Source organism: Arabidopsis lyrata (assembly GCF_000004255.2).
Source record: "Arabidopsis lyrata subsp. lyrata unplaced genomic scaffold ARALYscaffold_9, whole genome shotgun sequence".
In the NCBI taxonomy this organism is placed as follows: domain Eukaryota; kingdom Viridiplantae; phylum Streptophyta; class Magnoliopsida; order Brassicales; family Brassicaceae; genus Arabidopsis; species Arabidopsis lyrata.
This window is the reverse complement of record NW_003302547.1, coordinates 958,501-982,777: the sequence shown is the minus strand read 5'-3', so window position 1 is coordinate 982,777 and position 24,277 is coordinate 958,501. Positions and strand designations below refer to the sequence as shown.

Sequence of the window (24,277 nt, the reverse complement as noted above, 5' to 3'; positions counted from 1 at the left end):
AAGAACTCTCCTAAAATCTTTCTTAAAATCCTTTCTTAAAAAAATTGGTAAGTTTTGAATAACAGTGGACTTGATATGAGTTTTACAAATCATTGATTGAATAACAAATGATTGTAAATGATTTTGAATGATTTTACATAAATTTAATTTTCAATAACATAGGATTCTGAAAAGAATTTTGAAATCATTAGTTGAATAACAGGTGATTTATAGAAAAAACAAAACTCTTCTAAAATTCCTATTCCAATACACCCCCCTTAGATATTTTGCTCATAATCATCTCACATTGGGTTCTCTTTTTACTTGATCTGAATACTAGTATAATACGATTGAATGTCTTTTTTCAAGCATTTTACATATGTTTGCCATCACTACCAACTTCGATCTTTTGAGATTAGGGTAGCCATTGTATGAACTGGATGACAAAATGCGTTCTAGATATAAGGTTTTAAAAGATATTAAATCAAATTCAAAGCGCATAAACAACAGAATGAGGTAGATGATACTAGGATTTTTACTATCAATTACCCTAATATACTTTCATGTCATTGCAGTATAAGAGGTTATCAATCCAATCAGGTGCTCTAATTATCAATCAAGATGTGCTCAGAGATAACTAAGTCAAGCCAAGCAGAATGGAGGTTTTGTGTGTTTCTATTGATCCTAAGCAACCAATTTAACATGTGAATACCGAATTTAAAAGCATAAGAAAGAGAACTAAACAGCAAGTAAACAAGAGCAAGAAGTAAACTAAAGACCAGAAACTATCATGCATAAGCTTTGGAAAAGAAACTAACAACCTAACAATGCAGAGAAACGATCTAGGCCTAACAGGTCGAGCTAAGCAACAGAAACTAACAGAAACAAGATTTAAACAATCAATAGAGATAAAAGGTCCTGAGGAATGGGGTAATCGATTATGGCAGTCTCCTTAGTCTACCTAAGTGGTTAACAAACTCAATCAAGCTATCCCTAGACAATAGATTCGAATACAAATCAATCCACTCTCGTGACAGAGATTCTCAAACTAAATCACTTTCATACTCAATTCTCATTGAAGAAATATAACCTAGCAGGCATTATGATTCAATCTAATAAAGTCAATAAGCATTCTAAACATCCAATCTCTTGGGCTAGAGTATGCAAATCTCTGGAAAAGTTTGTTCAGACATTTCATCAAACACCTTGTGGGTGTGGAAATATCTGAGATCAACTTCCAATTGATCAGAGAGGAAGTAGCATTAAGATCTACTAAACCAGAAGGGAAATTAAGCAATTCTACACTTAACCACCTAAATATACTAAGGATTCCACACCTAATCTATCCCATCCTCAAGAACCCTAATCCACTACTCAAGAACACTGAAGAACATCATGCATAAAAACCCAGAAAACGTTTCAAACCCAGAATTCATTAAAAAGCAAGTATGTTATAGATGAGAACGAGATCTACAACTTTGATGAAGAAACGAAATCCAAAAACTCAAAGGATCAAAAGGAAAAACGATTACAAAACTAGGGTTTTTAGAGAGAGCAGCGGAATATCTGCTGGGTAAAAAGGAATATCCGTTGGACAAAAGCGTGTACCCCTATTTATAGGAATACTAGGTTGCCCTAATTTGGCTACAAGACAAAATAAGAAGTCGGTGGGTGGCCAACTCGACGTGACGTCAAGCCAACCACGTCGAGCCCGTGTGAAAAATCCAAGGTTGCTCCTTTCTGGTGTCCTACTTGATAATGGGTTTTTCACGATCAATTAAACCTAAAACACTATCCTGTCATTGTAGTATTTCAGGTGTCAATCCAATCAGGTGTGATGCAAACAAATGAGATATGATCAGAAAGCACTAAGTCAAGCCAAGCAGAATTCAGTTGTTGTTCTAACAGTCCTAGTGATTGATTGCAGAAAACAGTAAATTTGCAGAAATGGACTGCTATACTCTATCACAAGGCTCACTACCAGAAGGAGGATGTGATAGAGTAAAAGGGTCCGAAAACAGACAATTATCAAAATTCAATAGCAAGTAACAGAGAAGGTGAATGCAGAAGGTAAATAAACAGATAAATCAATTGGATAAGAAACTCCTAAGGATGGGGTAATCGAGTAGTGTGGACTCCATAATCAAATCCAATGGTTAACAGTTCTCAATGAAGCTATCCCTAGACAACAGGTTCAACAACAGATTTATTCACTCCCGTGCAACAAATCCTCAAGCAAAGCTAGCCCAGACTAATTCCCATTAACGGAATCTAACTATGCAGGCAATAAGAACCGACTGTTAAAGCCAATAACCGCTCTAAACGGCCAATCCCTTGGGATAGAGACGATTATCACTGGAATTAGTAGATCCAACAATCCATTAAACGCCTCATGAGCGCTGGAATGTCTGGGATCGAATTCCAGTTGATCAGAAAGGAATAAGCAATAAACACAACTAATCCAGAAGGGATTCAATATATCTACACTTAACCATCAGAATCGACCAAGGGTCTCACATCTACTCTATCCCATCCTCAGAAATTCTAGTCACTACTCAGACAACATGCTCAAAGACACAAAAACGATTGATGATTGCATAACTTCAAAGATCAAAGGAAGTGAAAACAGAAATCAACAAGAGAATGAAAGCAGAATCTCAATAACTTAGAAAAACGAAAAATACAAAGTTGCAGAAGCAAAAGCGGCTACTAAAACAATACTAGGGTTCGAGACTAAAACGTAAAATAAAAAGTCGATGTCTCAGGGGAAACCCTTAGAGACTTATTTATAGCAAAAACGACAAGGATAAATAAGTGGGCTTCGAGTCCGCTTAACAGGCCCATGGAACGTTGTGGTCGAGTATATGGGCACAAAGTGGGCTTCATGGTCGAGCATGAATCGAACCCGCGATCAAGTGGTTCCTCCTCTCCTATTCTCTTTCCTTTGCTCAGGTTGTCTGGTTGAGTGCGGATTGATCAGAGGGTCGAGGTGGTGATCGAGTAGAATGGTTGGTGGCAGGATCTGGACTGCTTCTTCTCTCCTGTGATCGAGTAGGTTGGTTGATGGACTGATCTGGACTGCTTCTTCAACCCTGCGATCGAGTATGTGGGTAGACTGTCAGGATGGACTGCTCCTCTTCCTCTGCGATCGAGTAGAACAGTCTGGCTGGACTGCCCTGTGATCGAGTATAAGGGTCCTGGTGGTCTGCTGAGCTGACTGCTTCCCTCTCTGCTACTGGTGATCGAGTATAAGGGTCCAAATGTGACTTTAAGCTCTGTTTTTCCTCTTTCTGAACACCAATAGCTCCGAAACACCTGAAACAACTCCAGAATGCAAAATGCGTGCAAGACTAATGCTAGACACACTTAAACATGCAAATTATGCGAAATGATGATGAATGATGATGAATGCTATGAAAGATGAACGAAACTAGACTCAAAATGGTGATAAATGGATGTATAAAACATGCAAATTATAGACATATCAACTCCCCCAAACTTAGTCTTTGCTTGCCCTCAAGCAAACAAGTAAGCATAAGATGAAGGAGAGGTTTGAAGGTGGGGATTCAGAACCAAAGCATCAGGTAGAATAGATAAAATCAAGGTCCAAGTTGGTAGTTCTAGGATGCAATATGATCGATCTCTACTCAAAACCGTTAGCCATGCCTTGTTATGATTCAATCCGACTCTTATACTCGATCTACACATGCTTTCAAATCGACCAATCCCTTTAACATTCATTAGTTTCAGAACGTGAATCAAGCAATGCACCATCAATGAACTCATTTGGCTTAAGGTAAAGGTTAGGAGACAAAGGCAGTCCCTTTAAAGTGGTTCAAGTTTAGTAACAGGGGACTCTCAAAAGAAATGGACTGAGCTTTAGGAGAATGCTAAAGGTAAGACCCAACTTATGCATACAAGAACAGTATCTCATCTACCCAATAACATAAACCGTGTTTACACCAGCAGATGGTACTACCCTCAAGCCCAGAAGATGATCCTAGTTCTACCCCTTGCACTCAAGGCATTTTTTTCTCATTCTTATCTTTGATCAAATCACTCTTTCTTTTTCTTTGACTCTGTTCTAAGGAGAAGTTATCTTTTACTTGATGGATCTAGTGGGGTTTGGTTTTCCTTGACAACTATGGCTCTTGTTATCTTCTTATGATAAAGACTTTTCTAAAATTTTTTTTTTTTTTTTTCTTTTAATTTGTTACAGAGCCTATCTATTCGAATTTCAGTTCCTCAAAACCCATTACTAGACTAACTTGTTTCTCAACTTCCTTCTCCTAAAAACATCAACCTTTACCTTCTTTTACTCATATACTCGATCCCCACCCAAAAATAGACTCCCACCTAGTCCTATCTAGTCCAGAAAACATGGACTAGAACTACATGAGACACTACTCTTGTCGGTTCAAACCTAACACTTTCTACCAAGCTCAATCCTAAAACAGGCCTCACAGTCACACACGAGATATTACAGGGCTTTTAAAAGAAAGGTTTGGTTAAGGTCTAGGGAAACTGCTCCTATGATGGAAGCAGCTACTTGGGTTAGCAAGGATGGTGAAAAGTTGAAAGAAAACCCAAGTATGTATATGGTATCCATGAGTTCAAATTTGATGCTAAGACATGATAATTATAAATCAGATTCAGGTTTAAATTGATAGGGAATGGTATCAAATCATGACAGTGTGATCGAGTAGAGCATTCAAGATATGGTGCAGTTTTACTTCAATTTCATTGACTACGCATCAGACAACTAGCAACAAGGGCACTGAGTCTATCTACTGAACCAACATGCTTACAAGGCTATTTCATCATAATCCCCTATGCATATGCAACAATCCTATATGAAACATACTAGACTCGATCCTAAATGTGATGCAACTAGATGAACACTCTGTTTTTGTGGAATACATTTTCAGAAAATTTTCAAATTTTTTGGTTTTTTCTATGCCTTAGATGAATGCAGACTCAAGAGTATATACAATACAAAAATTTGAAGATAAGAACACAAAAGACTCATCAGTTCACACACTTCCTGAGCCCTCCCCCGAACTTAAATCACACAGTCCCCTGTGTGACCAAATTTGGAAGAGAGTACTCAGGACAAAAACATCCTTGAAACGAAACAGGAGATGGTAATGCACAGTGTTGAAGTGTGGTGCTTACCTCAATGGAAGAAGGAGCGGATGTGATCATCAGTGCCCGTTTGCGATTCTTGCCAGGCCATTGAAGAATCTCCTTGCTCAGTCTCGGCTGCAGCTCCGCGTGGGTACTCGACCCTCTTACTCGATCGCAAGGTCTCTGGGTGGAACAAAAATTTTTCAAATTTTGGACTCCACTGGGCTGATATACTCAATCACAAGGTCCTTGGTAGAGTAAATTTTTTTTTTAATTTTTACTCTATCTCCAGATTGTTTCTCCATTCCTGAGAACCACAAACACAACCAAAACAAATAAAAAATAACAAGAAAGGAAAAATTATTTACAGAGATAGTCATGGGACTTCCTCCCAAGTGAGCTTGTTTAAAGTCTCTAGCCTGACTCCTCACACTTATTATGTAGAGAAAGTGTGACAGAGAAGACTTAAGAAGTCTTCTTCTTCACCAAGCTTATCATCATACTCAGCATCCTCTCTTGAAGCAATGTGAACGTTGGGCTGAGGTTGAACTTCCCTTTGAACCCGACTCAATATGTTTCTAAGCTCTTTGACGGTGTAGGCTAGCTCCTGTATGGTTCTTTCTTTGAGATCAGACTTCTTTTTGAACTCTTGCCAATTAAGCACTGAAGGTATACTCGATCGAGCGATTGAATTCGAAGGTTGAGTTTGGACTAGAACTGGTTCCTTCACTTTTGCGGCCTCAAATCCTTCTTCTAGAACTGCTCTCTGAATCTCGAAGGTCTTTCTCTCTGTTGTTGCCCTTGTTGGAGTTTTGTTGATGTCAAACTGCAACCTGACGTGCTTCCCAAGGTTGAGATCAATCTTACCATATCTGACATCTATTACTGCTCCCACTGAGGCCAAGAAAGGTCGTCCCAAGATCAGAGGATTCTTAGATTCTTCATCCATCTCAAGCACAACAAAATCAGTAGGCACCTCTACTCCATTAATCATCACTGGCACATCCTCTAGCAGGCTTAAAGGTCTCCTTGAAGTCCTATCAGCAAGAATCAAGGTAATGTCACAAGGCTTGTACTGGACGAATCCTAACTTCCTTGCCACAGAGAGTGGCATTAGGCTGACTGAGGCTCCTAGATCACATAGACAATTGCTGAAAGTTAATTGCCTAATGGAGCATGGTAGAGTGAAAGATCCAGGATCTTCCAAATTTTCTTGAATAATCCTCTCATCAGTGGCTTGAATTGGATTGGTATCATATTCATCACCTGAATCTTGATATATGTTGAGCCTTTCCAATATCAAGTTTCTCACATCTCTGTGAGGGTCCGGAATTAGCTTGAGGACTTCTATTAATGGCATCACTGCTTCCATCTCGTCAATCTGTTTCTCTGCAAGAGATTCATATTTGTCTTTCCAAGTTTTCCTGAACGTCCATGGGAGAGCAAGTGAAGGTGAAGGACTTGGCTCGAATCGCTTTACCATTCTCTCGATTATAGCAGCTTTCTCTTCCAAGGCAGACTGAGTTTGATGGCGGGATTCAGCTGAATGGTTTAGTTCAATAACTGAGACTTCAATCCGTTTAGAAGCCTCCCCTTCCTGAACTTCACTGTCCTCAGTGATTGAGTGCTGGTCATGTAGAGTGTGTTTCTTCATAGCATCATTAATGTCAAACTTCATCTTAAAATCTTTTCCAAGATTAAGATCAATTTTCCCGTTTTTGACATCTATGACCGCTCCGGCTGTAGCTAAGAAGGGCCTTCCGAAGATTAAAGGGTTTATTGGATCTTCATCCATTTCGAGCACTATGAAGTCTGTGGGGACTTCAACATTTCCGATCTTAACAGGCAAATCTTCTAATAGCCCATGAGGTAGTCTAACAGACCCATCGGCCAGGATCAAGGAGTTGTTGAAAGATTTATACTTGCTGAAACCAAGTCTCTTGGCCACAGAGAGAGGCATGAGACTGATGAAACCACCTAGATCACATAGGCAGTTACTGAAGGCTAAAGGACCTATAGAGCAAGGTAAGGTAAACGAACCAGGATCTCCCAATTTCTTGGGAGGTGGCACAAAGACTATATCCTCGGTCTTTGCAGCAGATGGTTGTTCAACTGTGGTAGCGACTGGGGAAGCTTGTGATCGAGTAGACTGCTTGTCAAGTATGGGCTCCTCTAGTGTTTGGTCAGCCAAAACGTCATCTTGACAGAAATCCTCCCCCTCTTGGACCACAATGCCTTCGGTGATGGATTTAAGGTCATGTCGAGTTGGCAGCTCTCGATCATAGCGGATAGTGATGGCGTTAGCAGTGGCATACTCCTTGGGATTCTGAATTGACTTCCCTGGAAGTCCAGTGATCTTGGGAGCAGAGGTTGACCCAGTTTGGCCTTCCATGTATCTGACCTTAGAGGTGAGTGCCTCTACCTTGATGTTGAGATCGTTATAACTGCAGTCTATCTTGTTGTTCATTTCGGCCAGCTTCTTAGCGATCTCCATAGAGCCTGTTGCTTGTCCTTGAAGAAGCTGTTGGAGCATTTGCTTCAGGTCTGAGTCAGGAGTGCTAGAGGTTTGTTGTTGCTGTGGTACAAATCCTGGTGGTGGATGTTGTGTTTGATAACCTCCCTGAAACTGTTGCTTAGGAACAAACCCTTGACTTTGGTTGTATGGAACGAATGGTTTGGGTTGGGTCTGCTGTTGTTGAGGGTAGACTTGATCCTGCGGGTTTGCAACATTGGTACTCCTGTAAGACAGATTGGGATTGTTCTGCTTATAGTAGTTGTAGCCCTTGTTGTAGCCTCCTTGGTTTTGCACATAGCTTACTTCTTCTGACTGAAGAGTCTCCCCATCCTGGACTTGGAACGTCTCATCTTCACAGAGAAAATGGACTTGCTTCTGTTGCACAAGGAGTAGCTTGTCCAGCTTGTCATTCATGGCCTTCATGTCCTTGCGGTGCTTCTCCTCTAAGTCTGAACTTCCTCTGATGGTTCTGTCATAATCTTCATTGTAGTTTCCATCAGACTGAGCTAAATTCTCTACTAGCTCCCATCCTTCTTCAACTTCCTTGTTCAGGAAATTCCCGTTGGATGCTGTATCCAGGAGCATCCGGATCTTAGGGAGAACTCCTCTGTAGAGAGTGCTCAGGAGTGAGGCTTTAGAGAAACCGTGGTGAGGACATTGATTCTGATATCCTCTGAAACGCTCCCATGCTACACAGAAAGTCTCAGCATTCTTCTGAGTGAAGCCAGAAATCTCATTCCGGAGTCTTGCTGTCCTGGAGTTGGAGAAGAATTTAGTCAAGAAGGCTTTCTTGCAGTCATTCCAGGAGGTGATGGAGCCTTGAGGAAGTGATTTTTACCACTGGTGGGCTTTATCTCCAAGAGAAAATGGAAACAAACGCAACTTGAAGCCATCCTCACTGACTCCATTGATCTTAGTTAGGCTGCAAAGCCTATCAAACTCGTCCAGATGATCGAGTGGATCCTCCATTGGGAGGCCGTGAAATTTGTTGCCCTGAACCATGGCAATGAGACCACTCTTGATCTCGAAGTTGTTGTTCTGCACTGGTGGAGGCACAATGCCATTGCGCTGATTGTCATTATGTGGAGCATCGCCTGCACCAATGTTGTTGGGCAGTTCTGGGTTATGGTCGTCAGCCATAGTGTCTGTGTTTAATTTCTCTCTTAACTCACGAGCAATACGGTCGATGTTCTCATTGAAAAGCAGGTTCTTATGTCCTTTAGATCGAGTTTGCATACAACAGGTATCAGCCCAGTTTGAGCAGAGTAATCAGAGATAATACCTGAAACACACAAACAAAGAGAAAGACACAGAGTTAGTAACCTTGTAAAAAAAAAAAAAAAAAAAAAAAAAAAAAAAAAAAAAAAAAAAAACGAACTTGATCTTAACGTTTCTAATGATCTCAAATATAGCAAACAAACACCCAAATGGCAACGGCGCCAAATTGATAGTAAGATTTTAGCTAAGATCAATTATCCTTAAAGTACTATCATGTCATTGCAGTATTTAAGGTGTCAATCCAAATGGGTGTGATGCTAGCAATCAAGATGCAATCAGATATCACAGAGTCAAGCCAAGCAATAACAGGTTTTGGTGTTGTTAACAGCTCTAGCGATCATGCAGATAACATAAATTCTAACTATAACAGGCAATATACTCGATCACACAGCTTGATGCCAAGCACTGGATGTGGTCGAGTATCAGGTCGAGTAGTTTAACAGAAACTGTAAACAGGGTACTCGACTGCACAGTTTGTTACCAAACTACTGGGTGTGGTCGAGTACTTCAAATGAAACAGGATAAAAATGATAAAACTGAGCAACAAGTAACCAGATCAAGCAATTAATAGCGATGTAAACAAAGAAATCAAATGGAAGAGAAATTCCTGAGGATGGGGTAATCGAGTAGTGAAGTCTCCTTAATCTAACAGGTGGTTAACATGCTCAACAAACTATCCCTAGACAACAGGTTCAACAACAGATTTATTCACTCCCGTGCAACAAATCCTCAAGCAAAGCTAGCCCAGACTAATTCCCATTAACGGAATCTAACTATGCAGGCAATAAGAACCGACTGTTAAAGCCAATAACCGCTCTAAACGGCCAATCCCTTGGGATAGAGACGATTATCACTGGAATTAGTAGATCCAACAATCCATTAAACGCCTCATGAGCGCTGGAATGTCTGGGATCGAATTCCAGTTGATCAGAAAGGAATAAGCAATAAACACAACTAATCCAGAAGGGATTCAATATATCTACACTTAACCATCAGAATCGACCAAGGGTCTCACATCTACTCTATCCCATCCTCAGAAATTCTAGTCACTACTCAGACAACATGCTCAAAGACACAAAAACGATTGATGATTGCATAACTTCAAAGATCAAAGGAAGTGAAAACAGAAATCAACAAGAGAATGAAAGCAGAATCTCAATAACTTAGAAAAACGAAAAATACAAAGTTGCAGAAGCAAAAGCGGCTACTAAAACAATACTAGGGTTCGAGACTAAAACGTAAAATAAAAAGTCGATGTCTCAGGGGAAACCCTTAGAGACTTATTTATAGCAAAAACGACAAGGATAAATAAGTGGGCTTCGAGTCCGCTTAACAGGCCCATGGAACGTTGTGGTCGAGTATATGGGCACAAAGTGGGCTTCATGGTCGAGCATGAATCGAACCCGCGATCAAGTGGTTCCTCCTCTCCTATTCTCTTTCCTTTGCTCAGGTTGTCTGGTTGAGTGCGGATTGATCAGAGGGTCGAGGTGGTGATCGAGTAGAATGGTTGGTGGCAGGATCTGGACTGCTTCTTCTCTCCTGTGATCGAGTAGGTTGGTTGATGGACTGATCTGGACTGCTTCTTCAACCCTGCGATCGAGTATGTGGGTAGACTGTCAGGATGGACTGCTCCTCTTCCTCTGCGATCGAGTAGAACAGTCTGGCTGGACTGCCCTGTGATCGAGTATAAGGGTCCTGGTGGTCTGCTGAGCTGACTGCTTCCCTCTCTGCTACTGGTGATCGAGTATAAGGGTCCAAATGTGACTTTAAGCTCTGTTTTTCCTCTTTCTGAACACCAATAGCTCCGAAACACCTGAAACAACTCCAGAATGCAAAATGCGTGCAAGACTAATGCTAGACACACTTAAACATGCAAATTATGCGAAATGATGATGAATGCTATGAAAGATGAACGAAACTAGACTCAAAATGGTGATAAATGGATGTATAAAACATGCAAATTATAGACATATCACTACTCGACGTGACGTCGAGTCCAGACGTCGAGGGGGAGTGATTCTTCAAATTTGGTTCCTTTTGAGCACCTACTCGACCTGAGGTCGAGTCCAAACGTCGAGCCCATGTCTTGGTGGTTTCTGAGCACCTGCTCGACCTCCCGTCGAGTCCAACCAGTCTTCTGCACTGGGTGATATGTCTCCATTAAAACCACCATAATTCTTGCATCAAAGCTCTGATTCGCTTGAAATCACCTTCGTTGGAAAGGTAACTCAATTTCCTATAACTTGTATGAAGAGCTCTGAAGCTAAATCGCAATGAAAGACTTCCATCTGAGTCGATCTTTGAGGGACTTCAGACTGGTACTTAATCATCAATTCTCTTCTTTGCATCCATTAAGTCCCAAATAAGCTCCAAATACCTGAAACACATCCAATATGCAATATGCTATGCTATGCAATGCAAATCGTACTAAGTTGTGAAAATGATATGAAAAGGACTATGGATGCAATGAAAGAGAGATGAAACTTAGCTAAATGTACGAGAAAAGTGTGCTTAAAAGCGGTAAAATACAGAGACATCAGTAGACGGGAGTACCAAGTGTTGAGATGTCCAATTTGTTGTTGTTGATGATATTTGACCAGCGATCCAGCCGATCCAATTCGTTGAGGCAAGATTGGGAAATTAAGTCTCAATTGCGAAAAGACTATACCATAAGAGAATTCAGTGTGTCACATGGATATCTTTAAGAAACTTTGTTGAAGTCATTTTTTTTTGTTGGACATTAAAGCATTCTTCTTATGTTCTTGCACAGTAACACTTTTTCATCGTCTATAAATTGTAAATACTCTAAATCTTTTTTTAAAAAGAAGTTGTACTTATTAATACTTTAAATGTTATCATTTTTTTTTTAATGTTATCATGTTCATTAGAGTGAAAGCCTATGTGTGGTTGTTTCTTTTTACTTTGATATGGTTTTTCCACTCAGTCCAAGGGCGAACCAACTTATCTGAGTACATGTTTTCAAAAATATATAAATTTTATTGCTTACATTGTATGAAATAGTCAAAGGGACATAATTGTCTGAAATGCAGCTACTTAAGTTTGAAGGAAATGATTCAATGGCCCAACATATATAAGCATGAAGCAAATCTCGGAATCCACCTAGGGTTGATGGTACTCGGCTTCAAGGCCTACGACTTGAGTGGTTGATGGATGATAGTCGATGGAGGGTGGAAGGGTTGTTGATCGAACCTACGAATCAACAAATGAATAAACAACTTGAATCACACAAGTCATTGATTCACAATGCACAAAGGGATAAAAGAATCCACACAATATTCAATTGAACAACACACATAAAAGGCACACGTCTTTTGTAAAACAAACTCAAAGTTTATTGAATAATTGTGTAGAAGGCCTTAGTTTTTACAAGGGGACGAACTAATATTATATAAAGCTCTTATACAACGTTCTAAAAATCTAAAGAAAGAAAATAAATAGAGGAATTAGATGAAAAATATAGTGTTCCACTTAATTGACGAAATCGGTCCAAATAAGGCAAGTTGTGGTATGTCTTGAGTCTTGAAAGCTTGGGTAAAAAATTATGGTTTCTTGGGATATCTAAATGCACTAAATAAGCATCCAAAATGAAGTAGCACTAAAAAATAAAGAGTCGTTTTGGTTAAACTCAATCGGTACCATATAAGGTAAGTTTTGACTCCGCGTTATCTACTGTGATGCGGTGCACCAAGGGGTGTAAGAGAATTCTCTAAGCGATGTAGAAGCTCTTCAGATCTCCAAGTTAAATTTTGATCCAAACCATTTATGGTAAGGTCCACACCAAATGATAAATGACCCCTAGGAAAGGCCCATGGACCATCTCTTAAACTAGCTCAGTATGGGGGTGATTTTCCTCTAACTATCTTCATAAAATATTCATATATATTATCTATAACGGTTCAGTCTTGCTCGAGAGAAGTCTTCATTGGTTCAGTGGTTTTTACATTGGTGTGATCCAGGTAAGCTTGTGTGAACCATCTTCATTTTTGTTTGTTGGTCTTCTAATGTGGCTTGATCAGTGTCTCTAAAATAGATATATTGTTGATGAATCCTAAACCTTCCAAATACTTGGTTAGTCCCATTTGTCCGCTATGAATGGTGCGTCAACCGGTCTGTCATCGTATGTACCACATCTTGTGTCAGTCAGCTGCGAATCAATGTTTTTATAAATTCTTAGATTAGCTACTTTTTATAAATTTTACCTCATGTGGGTCCTATAATCCAGCATTTTGTTATACATTTAATTTGTTATATGTTTTACTTAGATTTTGTTTAACTATCCATTGCATTTTGTTATACATTTAATTGTTATATGTTTTACTTAGTTACTAGGATCGGACCCGCGGTCCACCGCGGGAGAATATTGGTTTACATACGTTACGTTTAATATTGTGTGTGTTTTTTAGTAGAACGAATCGTGTAGTATACTTATAAATATTCATAATAACGAATTGTAGAGAAAATGTAAAATTGTTTATAAATATACCCATCATATTAATTATGATTTACAAAATAGAATTTTGTGTTTTAAAATTCTAAAATTAGACGATTCATGAGAATTAGAGCAGTCAAAATAGGTCAAAAACCACGGGTCGAGCCCACATCATCTCACTATGGGGCAGATTTGGGAAAATATATTAAACCCGCAAATAAGCGGGCCACATGGATTAATTCGCAATGGGTCATAGGTTTAATCGGTTTTCATCCGCGGGTTAGCGGATCAGCCCGCATATTAGTATTTATTGATAAAATTATAATTTATTCAACATGTGGTAATTTAAACAAACTTTTAATAGTATTTTGATTTATTTATTTATTTTAGTAGTATTTTAAATTTTGGTTACTTTAAAATTATTTAAACAAAATCCATGGACAATCCCGCAAATCCGCATACATTCGTGGAATGGGTTTGTATTTCATATATGCTACCCGCGGGTCGTGCGGACCGACTAACTACAAGTCAAAATATTTTTTGTCTATCGCAAAACGGACTTAACGGGACGAATCAACTCGCTTTGACAGTTCTAATGGGAATATTATTTAGTCATACAACAAAATGAAGTTTGGACATAGTAATAATAGAATATGTATCTTATTTGTTAGATGAGAGATTGAAAGATGAAGTATAATGATTAAAAATTAATTATTATTTTTCATGATTCACAAAATTTAATAAATACTTATCATCTTGTTGAATAATTCTAAAATCATATTCAAGAAATCTTTATAAATTGAAAATTAAACTTCTTTGGTAAGCTATAGGTATGAAAATATCATAATTTTGATTTAATCTAATTAAATTAAAATTAGTTACATGGATTTCATATCTATTTAATTTACAAGACCAAAATAAAAATATCTATTTAATTTACACGACTAAAATAAAAATATCAATTTAATTTATAAAACAGATGGGTTATTTGTGATAAATTTTCTAGAAATCTTTAGAAGCAAGTAAAATATCTTTCAATTAATGATAATTGGCTAAAATGAGCGAAATTAATGACAAAAACGTTGATTGTTATGGAATTAGTCCCAAAAATATACGAACAAATTTATGGGAAAATTGGAAATAAAGGATAAATATTTAAGTATTTGTCCATATATGAATTCTATGAACAAATATCAACTATTCCTAAACTACCCCTAGCATAAAATTGAACCAATTGTTTCAAAAATAATTAAGAAAAATATGTATTAAAATGATAAAGAAGACATGAAGATATATAAAATGTCAAAAATATAATGTTTTGTTTTCGTTTTAGATTAAGAAAATTTGATCTATAAAGTTTAGAATTTGTCTTCTGAAATTAGAATGTATATTCTATACACTCTACATGTTCTACAAAATTTAGATTATGTATTCTACACACTCTACATGTTCTACAAAATTTAGAAGTCATTTCTTTTCTACGGTATTTAGAATACTAGTTTCTACGACTTTTAGAATACATATTCTATACTTTGTTCTTTGTTCTACAAAAAATTAGAATATGTTTTCTAACATTTACTCATGTTCTAAGAATGTTAGAAAACATATTCTTAAGATTATTTTTTATTCTATAAAAATTAGAAAGTACATTCTATCTAATTTAGTTTTTAAAAAAAAAATCTTAAAATATGGAAATTGAATATAGTGAATTTGATTACATCTGCAAATTACAGAAGTTGAATTCTGAATACTTTAAAATTCTTTATACCTAAGTGAATAAATTATAACACAAATTAGAATTTTTCTTTATACTTCACACTTTTTCCTATAGATTACGCTTAATTTTTTTGTCTCAAAACCCGGAAAATTAGTTGAATTTTGAATACTTTAAAATTCTTTATACCTAAGTGAATAAATTATAACACAAATTAGAATTTTTCTTTATACTTAACACTTTTTCCTATAGATTACGCTTAATTTCTTGTTTCAAAACCCGGAATACTATAGCTGCGCTCCATAAAGAAATTGAAATCAAGGGAGTGAGATAGAGAGAGAGATTGAAGAAGAAGAAAAAAAAATTTATTATTTAATATGGCGTTATTAGAGAGGAGAGAACAATTACGAAAGCTTAACTTTGATGAGCAAGAGAATCAAAGAAGAAGAAGATATGAAATTATCTACGGCAAAACAAATAATGGAATGGAATGTAATTAAATGTTATTTTGTCCTATATGTTTTCCAAATTGTTTTTAGAAAGAAATCAATTTAATTTTGAATTTTTTTAATAGTTTAGTAAGATTTTAAAGACTGGGGGCATATTGGGATTTTAATTATATGAAATCATATATGACCAATATTAAAGTATATATGATCAATCATGAATATAGAATGCATAGATGGACAATAGTTTAATTATTTGTCCTTTATTTCCAATTTTCCCCAAATTTATTATACGTAACTAATGTATAATATTGTTTGGAATATGCTTTTATTATTAGTTACCATAAGTACAATCAGATTTTATTTGATTTCCATAAATATTTGATTTTATTTCGATTTTTCATTATTATTTCGAATTTATATTCCAAAAAAATTTCAAAGATCCGATTTCAGAATTTCGGGTCAATTTTCTGATTTTAACCCGACCCATTTTCATTTGTACTTCTCTTTTAATAGTATAGAGATTTTTCTTTTTTTAATAATTTCCGAAATTAATGAAATGTAAAAATGAAAATACATCCTCTATATATATAAAAAGAGCATTATTGTTGTTGTTGTGGTAATCTCACCATTATCTTCACTTTTTTTTTAGTTACTCTATACTTATTACCAAACAGTCTTATTTTCTAATATTACATATCCGAATTAGTCTAAATTCAGGCTTAAGAATATGCAAAATTTTCTAACTTTTGTTGTACATTTAGTAGCATAATCTTTTAACTTATAAATAAATTTTTAAATTAATTATTTTGAGCATTAACACGGATTATTACCTAGTATCTGATCTAATAATAATAAAATCTCAATAAATGCTTTTTGCAATTGTGAACGGTTTGTGTCTTTCAGTCGCAATTTTTCGTTATTTTATAAAAAAACTAAAATATATATTTTACTATTATGTTTTTTAAGAAAATTGCAATCCGAATGTCTTCTACGGTTGCGTCTTTTTATTGTAGCTCTTCATAAATAGTTGCAACCTCTTATTCGATTCATTACAATATTTAGTTTATTTCATGAATGATTGCAACCTTTGGTTTATTTTATAAATCGCTATAACATTTAATTATCTACCGTCGCGTCTCTTGGTATAATACTAAATTATTATTTTCAATTTTTAATTACCAAAATATATTTAAAAGAAATTGTATCCGTTTAATTGAACCGCTAAAACATTTGGTTTATTTGACAAAATCATTGCAACTTTTGGTTTTGTTTTACAAACCATTGTAATTTTTATTATATTTGTTGAACCATTGCAATATGTGGTATATTTGACGAACCGTTGCAATTTTTGGTATATTTGATATTTACGGTAGCGTCTCTCGGTTAAAGTTTGTCATATTTTTAAAAAAATATTTAGTTACTAAAATATATTTAAAAGAATTATTGCTACCGTTTAATTTAACATAGTAGCATTTGGTTCATTTGACGAACCAATGAACATTTTGGCTTATTTATCAAACCGTTGTAACATTTGCTATATTTGATGATTTTTGCATTTGAAAATAGTTTGTTAGTTATAAATGAATGTTTTTTTAATACTGATATCTTAATCAATGCTTGTGAGGGTTTTCTTTATCATAATTTTCGTAAAATATATATTGATTTATGGGAGTTTTGCCAAATGTGCCACATTTTGGGAAAAGCCTAGCAAATGTACCACATTTGAAATGGATTTAGCATCCATACCATTTTTGGTGTTAGTGTGGCAACTCTTGGACGATTTTGCCCTTCTCTATGCATCAGGAATGTGTCAGGGGAAGGAGCTACAGTTAGACGCCGGTTGAAAAACGGAGAGCGGCTGCATTAAATGGATGTCTCCAGATCTTGTCCCCGATTGAAAATTCTCTGTTGCGTCTAGATCTTGTCCCCGATTTCATCAGCTTGCTATATTATCATGAATCCCAGATGATATGGTTTTACCAGCCTGCAGAGATCTGGATTTACTCGGGGACAATATCTCTTAATTATCCATCGCCAGATGATGTGGTTTTACCAGCCAGATATCTGGATTAACTCGGGGACAACTTGATCTTTATTTTATTCTGCCAGAGAGCCGAAAATGGAGATCTGGATTTACTCGGGGACAACTTTGTTTTACCAGCCAGAGGGACGAAACCGGTTACCAATACGCCAGAAGAGAGAAAAAGGACGGCAGAAAGTTGTCCCATCAACCGCAGGATCTTGTCTCAGAAAGTTGGAGGGTAGAATCGTCTTTTCAGATGATAAATGTGGTATAGATAATAAGTGGGCTGCGAAAGTGGTACTGGGCCTAAACTTTCTGAGAAAAGTGGTACTGGGTCTAATTTTCTCTTGATTTATTATTAAAAAAATGAAAATTGTTATGATTCATTATAACTATTCGTTTGATATTTTGTTTCAACGATTTTTAAAATATTTTGTTCTGCAATATCGCGGGGTCCTGAGTCCTAGTTAATTAGTAAGATATTATAATAAATTATATACTATAATATAAGAAAGCCATATATATAATATGTATTCACTCTGTGTTTGTAGAATTTATTGTATTAAAATACGTAGGAAAATTATAGGATCAACTCATCTCCTCCTAATCAAACAGAATCGGCACCGTTTTTTTCTTCTCTTTTTCTTGAACTTTCTTCTATGAATATTTTCTAAAGTCTTTATCATTATTATAAAGTACATTATTAATCGATTATATCGTTTGCTATAGATTAAGAGAACTTTGAAATATTTATATAAGATATCAAATATGTGTGTATTATTTCCCTTTTTTTTTTTTTTTTTTTTTTTTTTTTTTTTTTTTTTTTTTTTTATTATTATTTCCCTTTTATAAAAGTATGTTTTACTATTCATCATCTATATATTCCATCGACATTCACTAGGAGGAACAGGATATCTAGGCCGATCAGAACAATAATCATAGTTCATGTACTTTGCTCTCACATTCTCCATTGCCTTCTGTTCATTTGCACTTAACCTACTATACGTCCTTGTGTTCCACCAGTACTTTGTCGAACCACAAACGTTCGCAATATTGCTCTGACCATTTACGTGACAACCATAGTCGGAGAAGCCTTGGAATTGGGCCTTAAAAGGAGCATAGGCCCAATTAATCTTGTCCTTACCACCGTTTGTTGCCCACGCCTCACCGTTCCACAAACTAGTCTCAAGTTGCATGGGCTTTGATGGATAGTTCACGCCACTTCTTTTGTTATTCTTGAATACTCTTATTGGAACTTTGTCCACGTAAACCTGTTAACAAATCACCCCATAAGTTTGACCTAAATAGGTGCATGGGACTTGAAATATAAAAAAGATTGATGCATGAAGAGAAATGAAGGAGAAAAACAAAATAACTTACACAATATGAACTTTGTCCACGTAAACCTGTTAACAAATCACCCCATAAGTTTGACCATAAGTGTGGAAACTTGTAGTGGGATCGAACCAAAGAACAAACTTTTGTTCTCTACCTCCTTGTCCATTGGTAAACACATTTGTTTGAATTGCTGTTGGTTTTCCTTGTCTATTCCCCAAGAACTCAAAGTCAACCTCATCGTGGGTGTTTCCCTTCGAAGTCAACTGTAATTACCCAAATATATAAAGAAACAAATTCTCAATGATGGAATTCCAAAATCAATGTAATGAAATGAAAATTAGAAAAAAAATGTTGCATTGAATAGGATAAATGTGAACGTACGTAGAAAGCTGTGACAACGCCCGCGGAATCTCTTGGAGGCAATTTGATTCTCATTTGGAAGAATCCTGATCCGTAGTGGCTTTTAGACTCAAAGCCAGAACCTGTTGGTATTGTAGGTTGTGTCAAACTATTCATTTGGATATCTTTTGTATACATTTATATCATACATATTTGTGTTGTATATTTCTTTATTAACAATACGCCTTATGCTTGTTTGAATTTAGGTGTTGACACAAAAACAGTCATAAAAACAATGTAAAGGATAGATGATTAACTTTGAAATCAATACACTCATAAATCCTTAAAATTAAACGCGTGTTCCTAAAGGTCGTGGGCCTCAGATGTTTGCAATACAAGGTGAAAATTACCATCTCATGGGTGATATGAAGCCAAAACCAGGAAACAAAGCAAAGTTTCAACAGCTGTATATTGTTGATACTGAAAATGAGATTGACAATAGATATAACATTATGAGGTATCTTCTCTGTTAATCTCTTTTTATTAGAAACATAATATTGAGTTTTTCTATAATCTAATAAGTTTATATATTTTTCAGTAAAGAGGGTGAATCTGCCACAGGCCAGAAAAAGAAAAATTTGAACAAAGACATCATTGAAAGTATCATCAAGCTTTTAGATGATATAAACCCTCATGTTGAAGCGTTTAGATCAGCAAGAGACAGATTCAATACAGATTCAGAAGACACTTTTCACATGAGAATTATTGCCAAGAGAAAGGATGATGGAAGGACATACAATCTGCTAACAGCATCTGAAGTTGCAGCATTAATTCCAGGAGATTTTCATGAAAATATGGATAAACGTGATATCGTTTTACAGAAGAAAAGTTCAGGGAAGCTAAAAAGAATAAGTGAACTGCATGTTTCCTATCTAGCACTACAATATCCTCTATTATTCCCACACGGGGAAGATGGTTTTAGAGTTGGTATACTGAAAGCTAAGACCAACAGCAAAGGGAATGCTCAAAAGGAACAGAAAGAAGTAAGTATGAGGCAGTGGTTTGCTTATCGTCTTCAAGAAAGGAAACAGGAGAAACATGTTTTGTTTCGTTCTAAGCGCTTGCTTCAGCAGTTCATTGTTGACGCTTACACTATGATTGAGTCAAACAGGCTGAGATATATTAGGAAGAATCAAGCCAATTTTCGGAGCTCTAACTTAGATTCAATCCAAAGGAATTCAAATGTTGGAAACGATGATTTGCAAAACCAAGGTAGAGAATTGAAGATTCCAGCTTCCTTTACTAGCGGACCAAGGTACATGACAAACAATTATTTGGATGCAATGGCTATTTGCAAACACTTTGGATTTCCATCACTATTCATAACGTTTACTTGCAATCCAAAGTGGCCTGAAATTGTTAGATTCTGTAAAGAGAGGAACCTGAAGTCTGATGATAGACCAGATATCATATGTAGGATTTTCAAGATGAAGCTTGATAATCTTATGTATGATCTAACCACCAAGTGTCTGCTAGGAAAAACAGCTTCAGGTATTTTTTAAACCTGTAGCTGTTATTTATATTATTAGTATCTGTGTTTTGAATTTACCTCTAATCTTTTTTATGTTCTGTATTTTTCAGCAATGTACACAATTGAATTTCAGAAAAGAGGTCTTCCGCATGCACACATTTTGTTGTTCATGCATCCCACCAGTAAGTTGTCTACCGCCGAAGACATTGATAAAGTGATATGTGCTGAGATTCCAGATAAGAAAAAGAAACCAGAACTTTACCAAGTGGTTAAAGATTGTATGATTCATGGACCATGTGGTGCTGGTCATCCGAATTCACCATGTATGGTGAATGGACAATGCTCTAAGTTTTTCCCCAAAGACTATTCTAACATTAGTAGGGTTGATAATGATGGCTTTCCAGTTTACAGAAGACGTAACACTGGTACTTATGTCGAGAAGAATGGTTTTCAATGCGATAATCGTTACGTAATCCCATATAATGAGAAGCTATCCCTTCGTTATCATGCTCATATCAATGTTGAGTGGTGCAACCAATCAGGGTCAATAAAGTATCTGTTTAAGTATGTTCATAAAGGACATGACCGTGTCACAGTTACTGTTGAGCCAAGTGACCCGGCTGCTGCTAAGAAAGATAAGGACGAAGTCCAGGACTACTTTGATTGCAGGTTTATTCATTAATACTTTAATTAGTTGTATATATATAGTCTGATTGTGATTATACATCACTTTGTTAATGGCAGTTTCTTATTACAATTTGAACAGGTACGTATCTGCTTGTGAAGCTATATGGAGAATTTTCAAATTTCCCATACATCATCGAACAACACCAGTTGTTAAACTTTACTTTCATGAAGAAGGAAAACAACCAGTCTTTTACAAACCAGGTAAAACCAAAGAGAGTGTTATGAGTCGATTAAGCAGTGAAGCTACTCAATTTTTGGTGTTGTTTCAGCTTAACAAGAATCCTCCAAGTAGAAAGTCCGTGCTAATGCGAAAAAACCGCCAAAGCCTGCTCCTGATCCAACCAAGCTCTTATTTGAAGAAGTTCCAAATCACTTCACTTGGAACAGCAAAGAAAAAAAATTTGTGATCAGAGATAGAGGATTTGCTATTGGAAGGATTAACTTTGTTCCACGTACAATAGAGGATGCTTGTTATTTGAGAATCCTCTTAAACATCAAAAGAGGTGCTACAGGATATAAAGATCTCAAAACTGTGAAAGGTGTTGTTCACGAATCCTTCAGAGATGCGGTTTTCGCTTTAGGATTGCTAGATGATGACAAAGAGTATATCAAGGGTATCAAAGATGCAAATTTTTGGTGCTCTGCAAAATATGTTCGGAGGCTATTTGTCATTATGCTACTTTCAGAAAGTTTAACGAAACCAGAGTAGGTATGGGAGGAAACATGGAAGATTTTATCAGAAGATATTGAGCGCAGAAAAAGAAGAGAATGGCAACGACAAGGTTTTGTAGTAGTATCTATATATTCTATTTGGAACTATCATATACAACTTTTATTTTACTAATTTGAATGATTAGCAGTTAATATATTGATGGTGAGTAACTTTATTTTGTTGGTATGTTTTTGTAAATGTTGCAGATCTCCATCTAAGTGATGAGGAGAAACAGGAATTTTGTTTGCAAGAGATAGATAGGCTGCTAACAAAAAATGGAGTTTCACTTACAAAATGGAAGCAGATGCCACAAGTTTCATCGGAAGACGTTGAAAAATGCAATCATTTTCTATTGGATGAACTCAAGTACAACCGTGCAGAATTGAAAGAAAAACATGAAGAAGGGTTGGCTAAGGTGACTCCAGAACAAAAGAAGATATATGATGAGATTATGAATGTTGTGAATCACGATACAGGCGGAGTGTTTTTTGTTTACGGCTTTGGAGGTACTGGAAAAACTTTTCTTTGGAAATTATTGTCTGCTGCTATTAGATCAAAAGGGGACATATGCTTAAATGTCGCTTCTAGCGGTATTGCTGCTCTGCTTTTAGATGGCGGTCGAACAGCACACTCCAGGTTTGGTATTCCTTTAAATCCCAATGAGGCGTCTACATGTAACATTCACGTGGATCAGATCTTGGTGAGTTGGTTACCCGGGCAAAGTTAATTATTTGGGATGAAGCTCCTATGATGAGTAAGCATTGCTTTGAATCTTTGGATAGAACTCTGAGAGATATTATGAATAATCCAGAGGACAAGCCTTTTGGCGGTAAAGTTATAGTTTTTGGAGGTGATTTCAGACAAGTGTTACCGGTTATCAATGGTGCTGGTAGAGAGGAGATTGTGTTTGCTGCGCTTAATTCTTCTTATATTTGGGAGCATTGCAGAGTTTTGGAGCTAACAAAGAATATGAGACTTCTTGCAAACATTAGTGACCTTGAAAAGCGGGAAATAGAGGAATTCTCAAAGTGGATACTAGATGTTGGAGATGGGAAAATTGCACAGCCTAATGATGGAATTGCTATGATTGACATCCCAAAAGAGTTACTTATTACTCGGGATAAAGATCCAATGGAATCCATCATCGATGCAGTTTATGGAAATACCTTTATGGTGGAGAAAGATCCTAAATTTTTTCAAGGTAGAGCTATTCTCTGTCCTACTAATGAGGATGTCAACAACATAAATGAGCATATGCTGAGTATGTTGGATGGTTAGTTAACTTTTACCATTCCTTATTTATTTTTTTCAGATGAATATGATACAATTTCAATACAAGCTTATATCAAATTTGCATCCATTTTCATTCTGTTTTTAGGTGAAGAGAGAATTTACCTAAGTTCTGATAGTATAGACCCTTCAGACACAAGTGCTGCGAATGATGTCGCATATTCTCCTGATTTTCTGAACAGTGTTAGAGTTTCTGGATTGCCAAACCATTGTTTGCATGTGAAGATTGGTTGTCCGGTCATGCTACTCAGAAACATGGATCCTAATAAAGGTTTATGCAATGGGACAAGATTACAGGTCACTCAAATGGCAGACACGGTAATTGAAGCTAGAGTTATCACAGGTAACAAAGTTGGTAAGATTGTTCTGATTCCTAGAATGCTCATCACACCATCAGATGCCAGATTGCCTTTCAAAATGAGGCGTAGGCAATTTCCTCTATCTGTTGCTTTTGCCATGACCATAAACAAGAGTCAAGGACAGACACTATCTTCCGTTGGACTTTATTTGCCTAGACCTGTTTTTTCACATGGTCAACTATACGTGGCAATCTCTAGAGTGTCGTCAAAATCAGGTATGAAGATACTTATATCCAGAATATGACTGTTTAAATTATGTATAAGATTATTAATTTTACCCTTATATCAGGTTTGAAGAGTCTTATAACAGACAAGAAAGGTAAGCCACAGAGCAAAACAATGAATGTAGTTTATAAAGAAGTCTTTCAAAACCTTCACTAAAGACAGTCATGGAAAGAATCTAAAAGAGTTCCAATTCGACTAGGTAAATATGTTAACTAATCATAATGGTTTTCTCCATTCTTATAGACTAGAGTAGAAGTTGTT

At 36.4% G+C, this 24,277-nt stretch overlaps 1 pseudogene; it reads right to left on the bottom strand.

The window, feature by feature from the left end:
- Positions 1-18,410: 18,410 nt before the first annotated feature.
- On the bottom strand, positions 18,411-19,535 carry LOC9299254 (annotated as a pseudogene).
- Between the last annotated feature and the right edge of the window lie 4,742 nt (positions 19,536-24,277).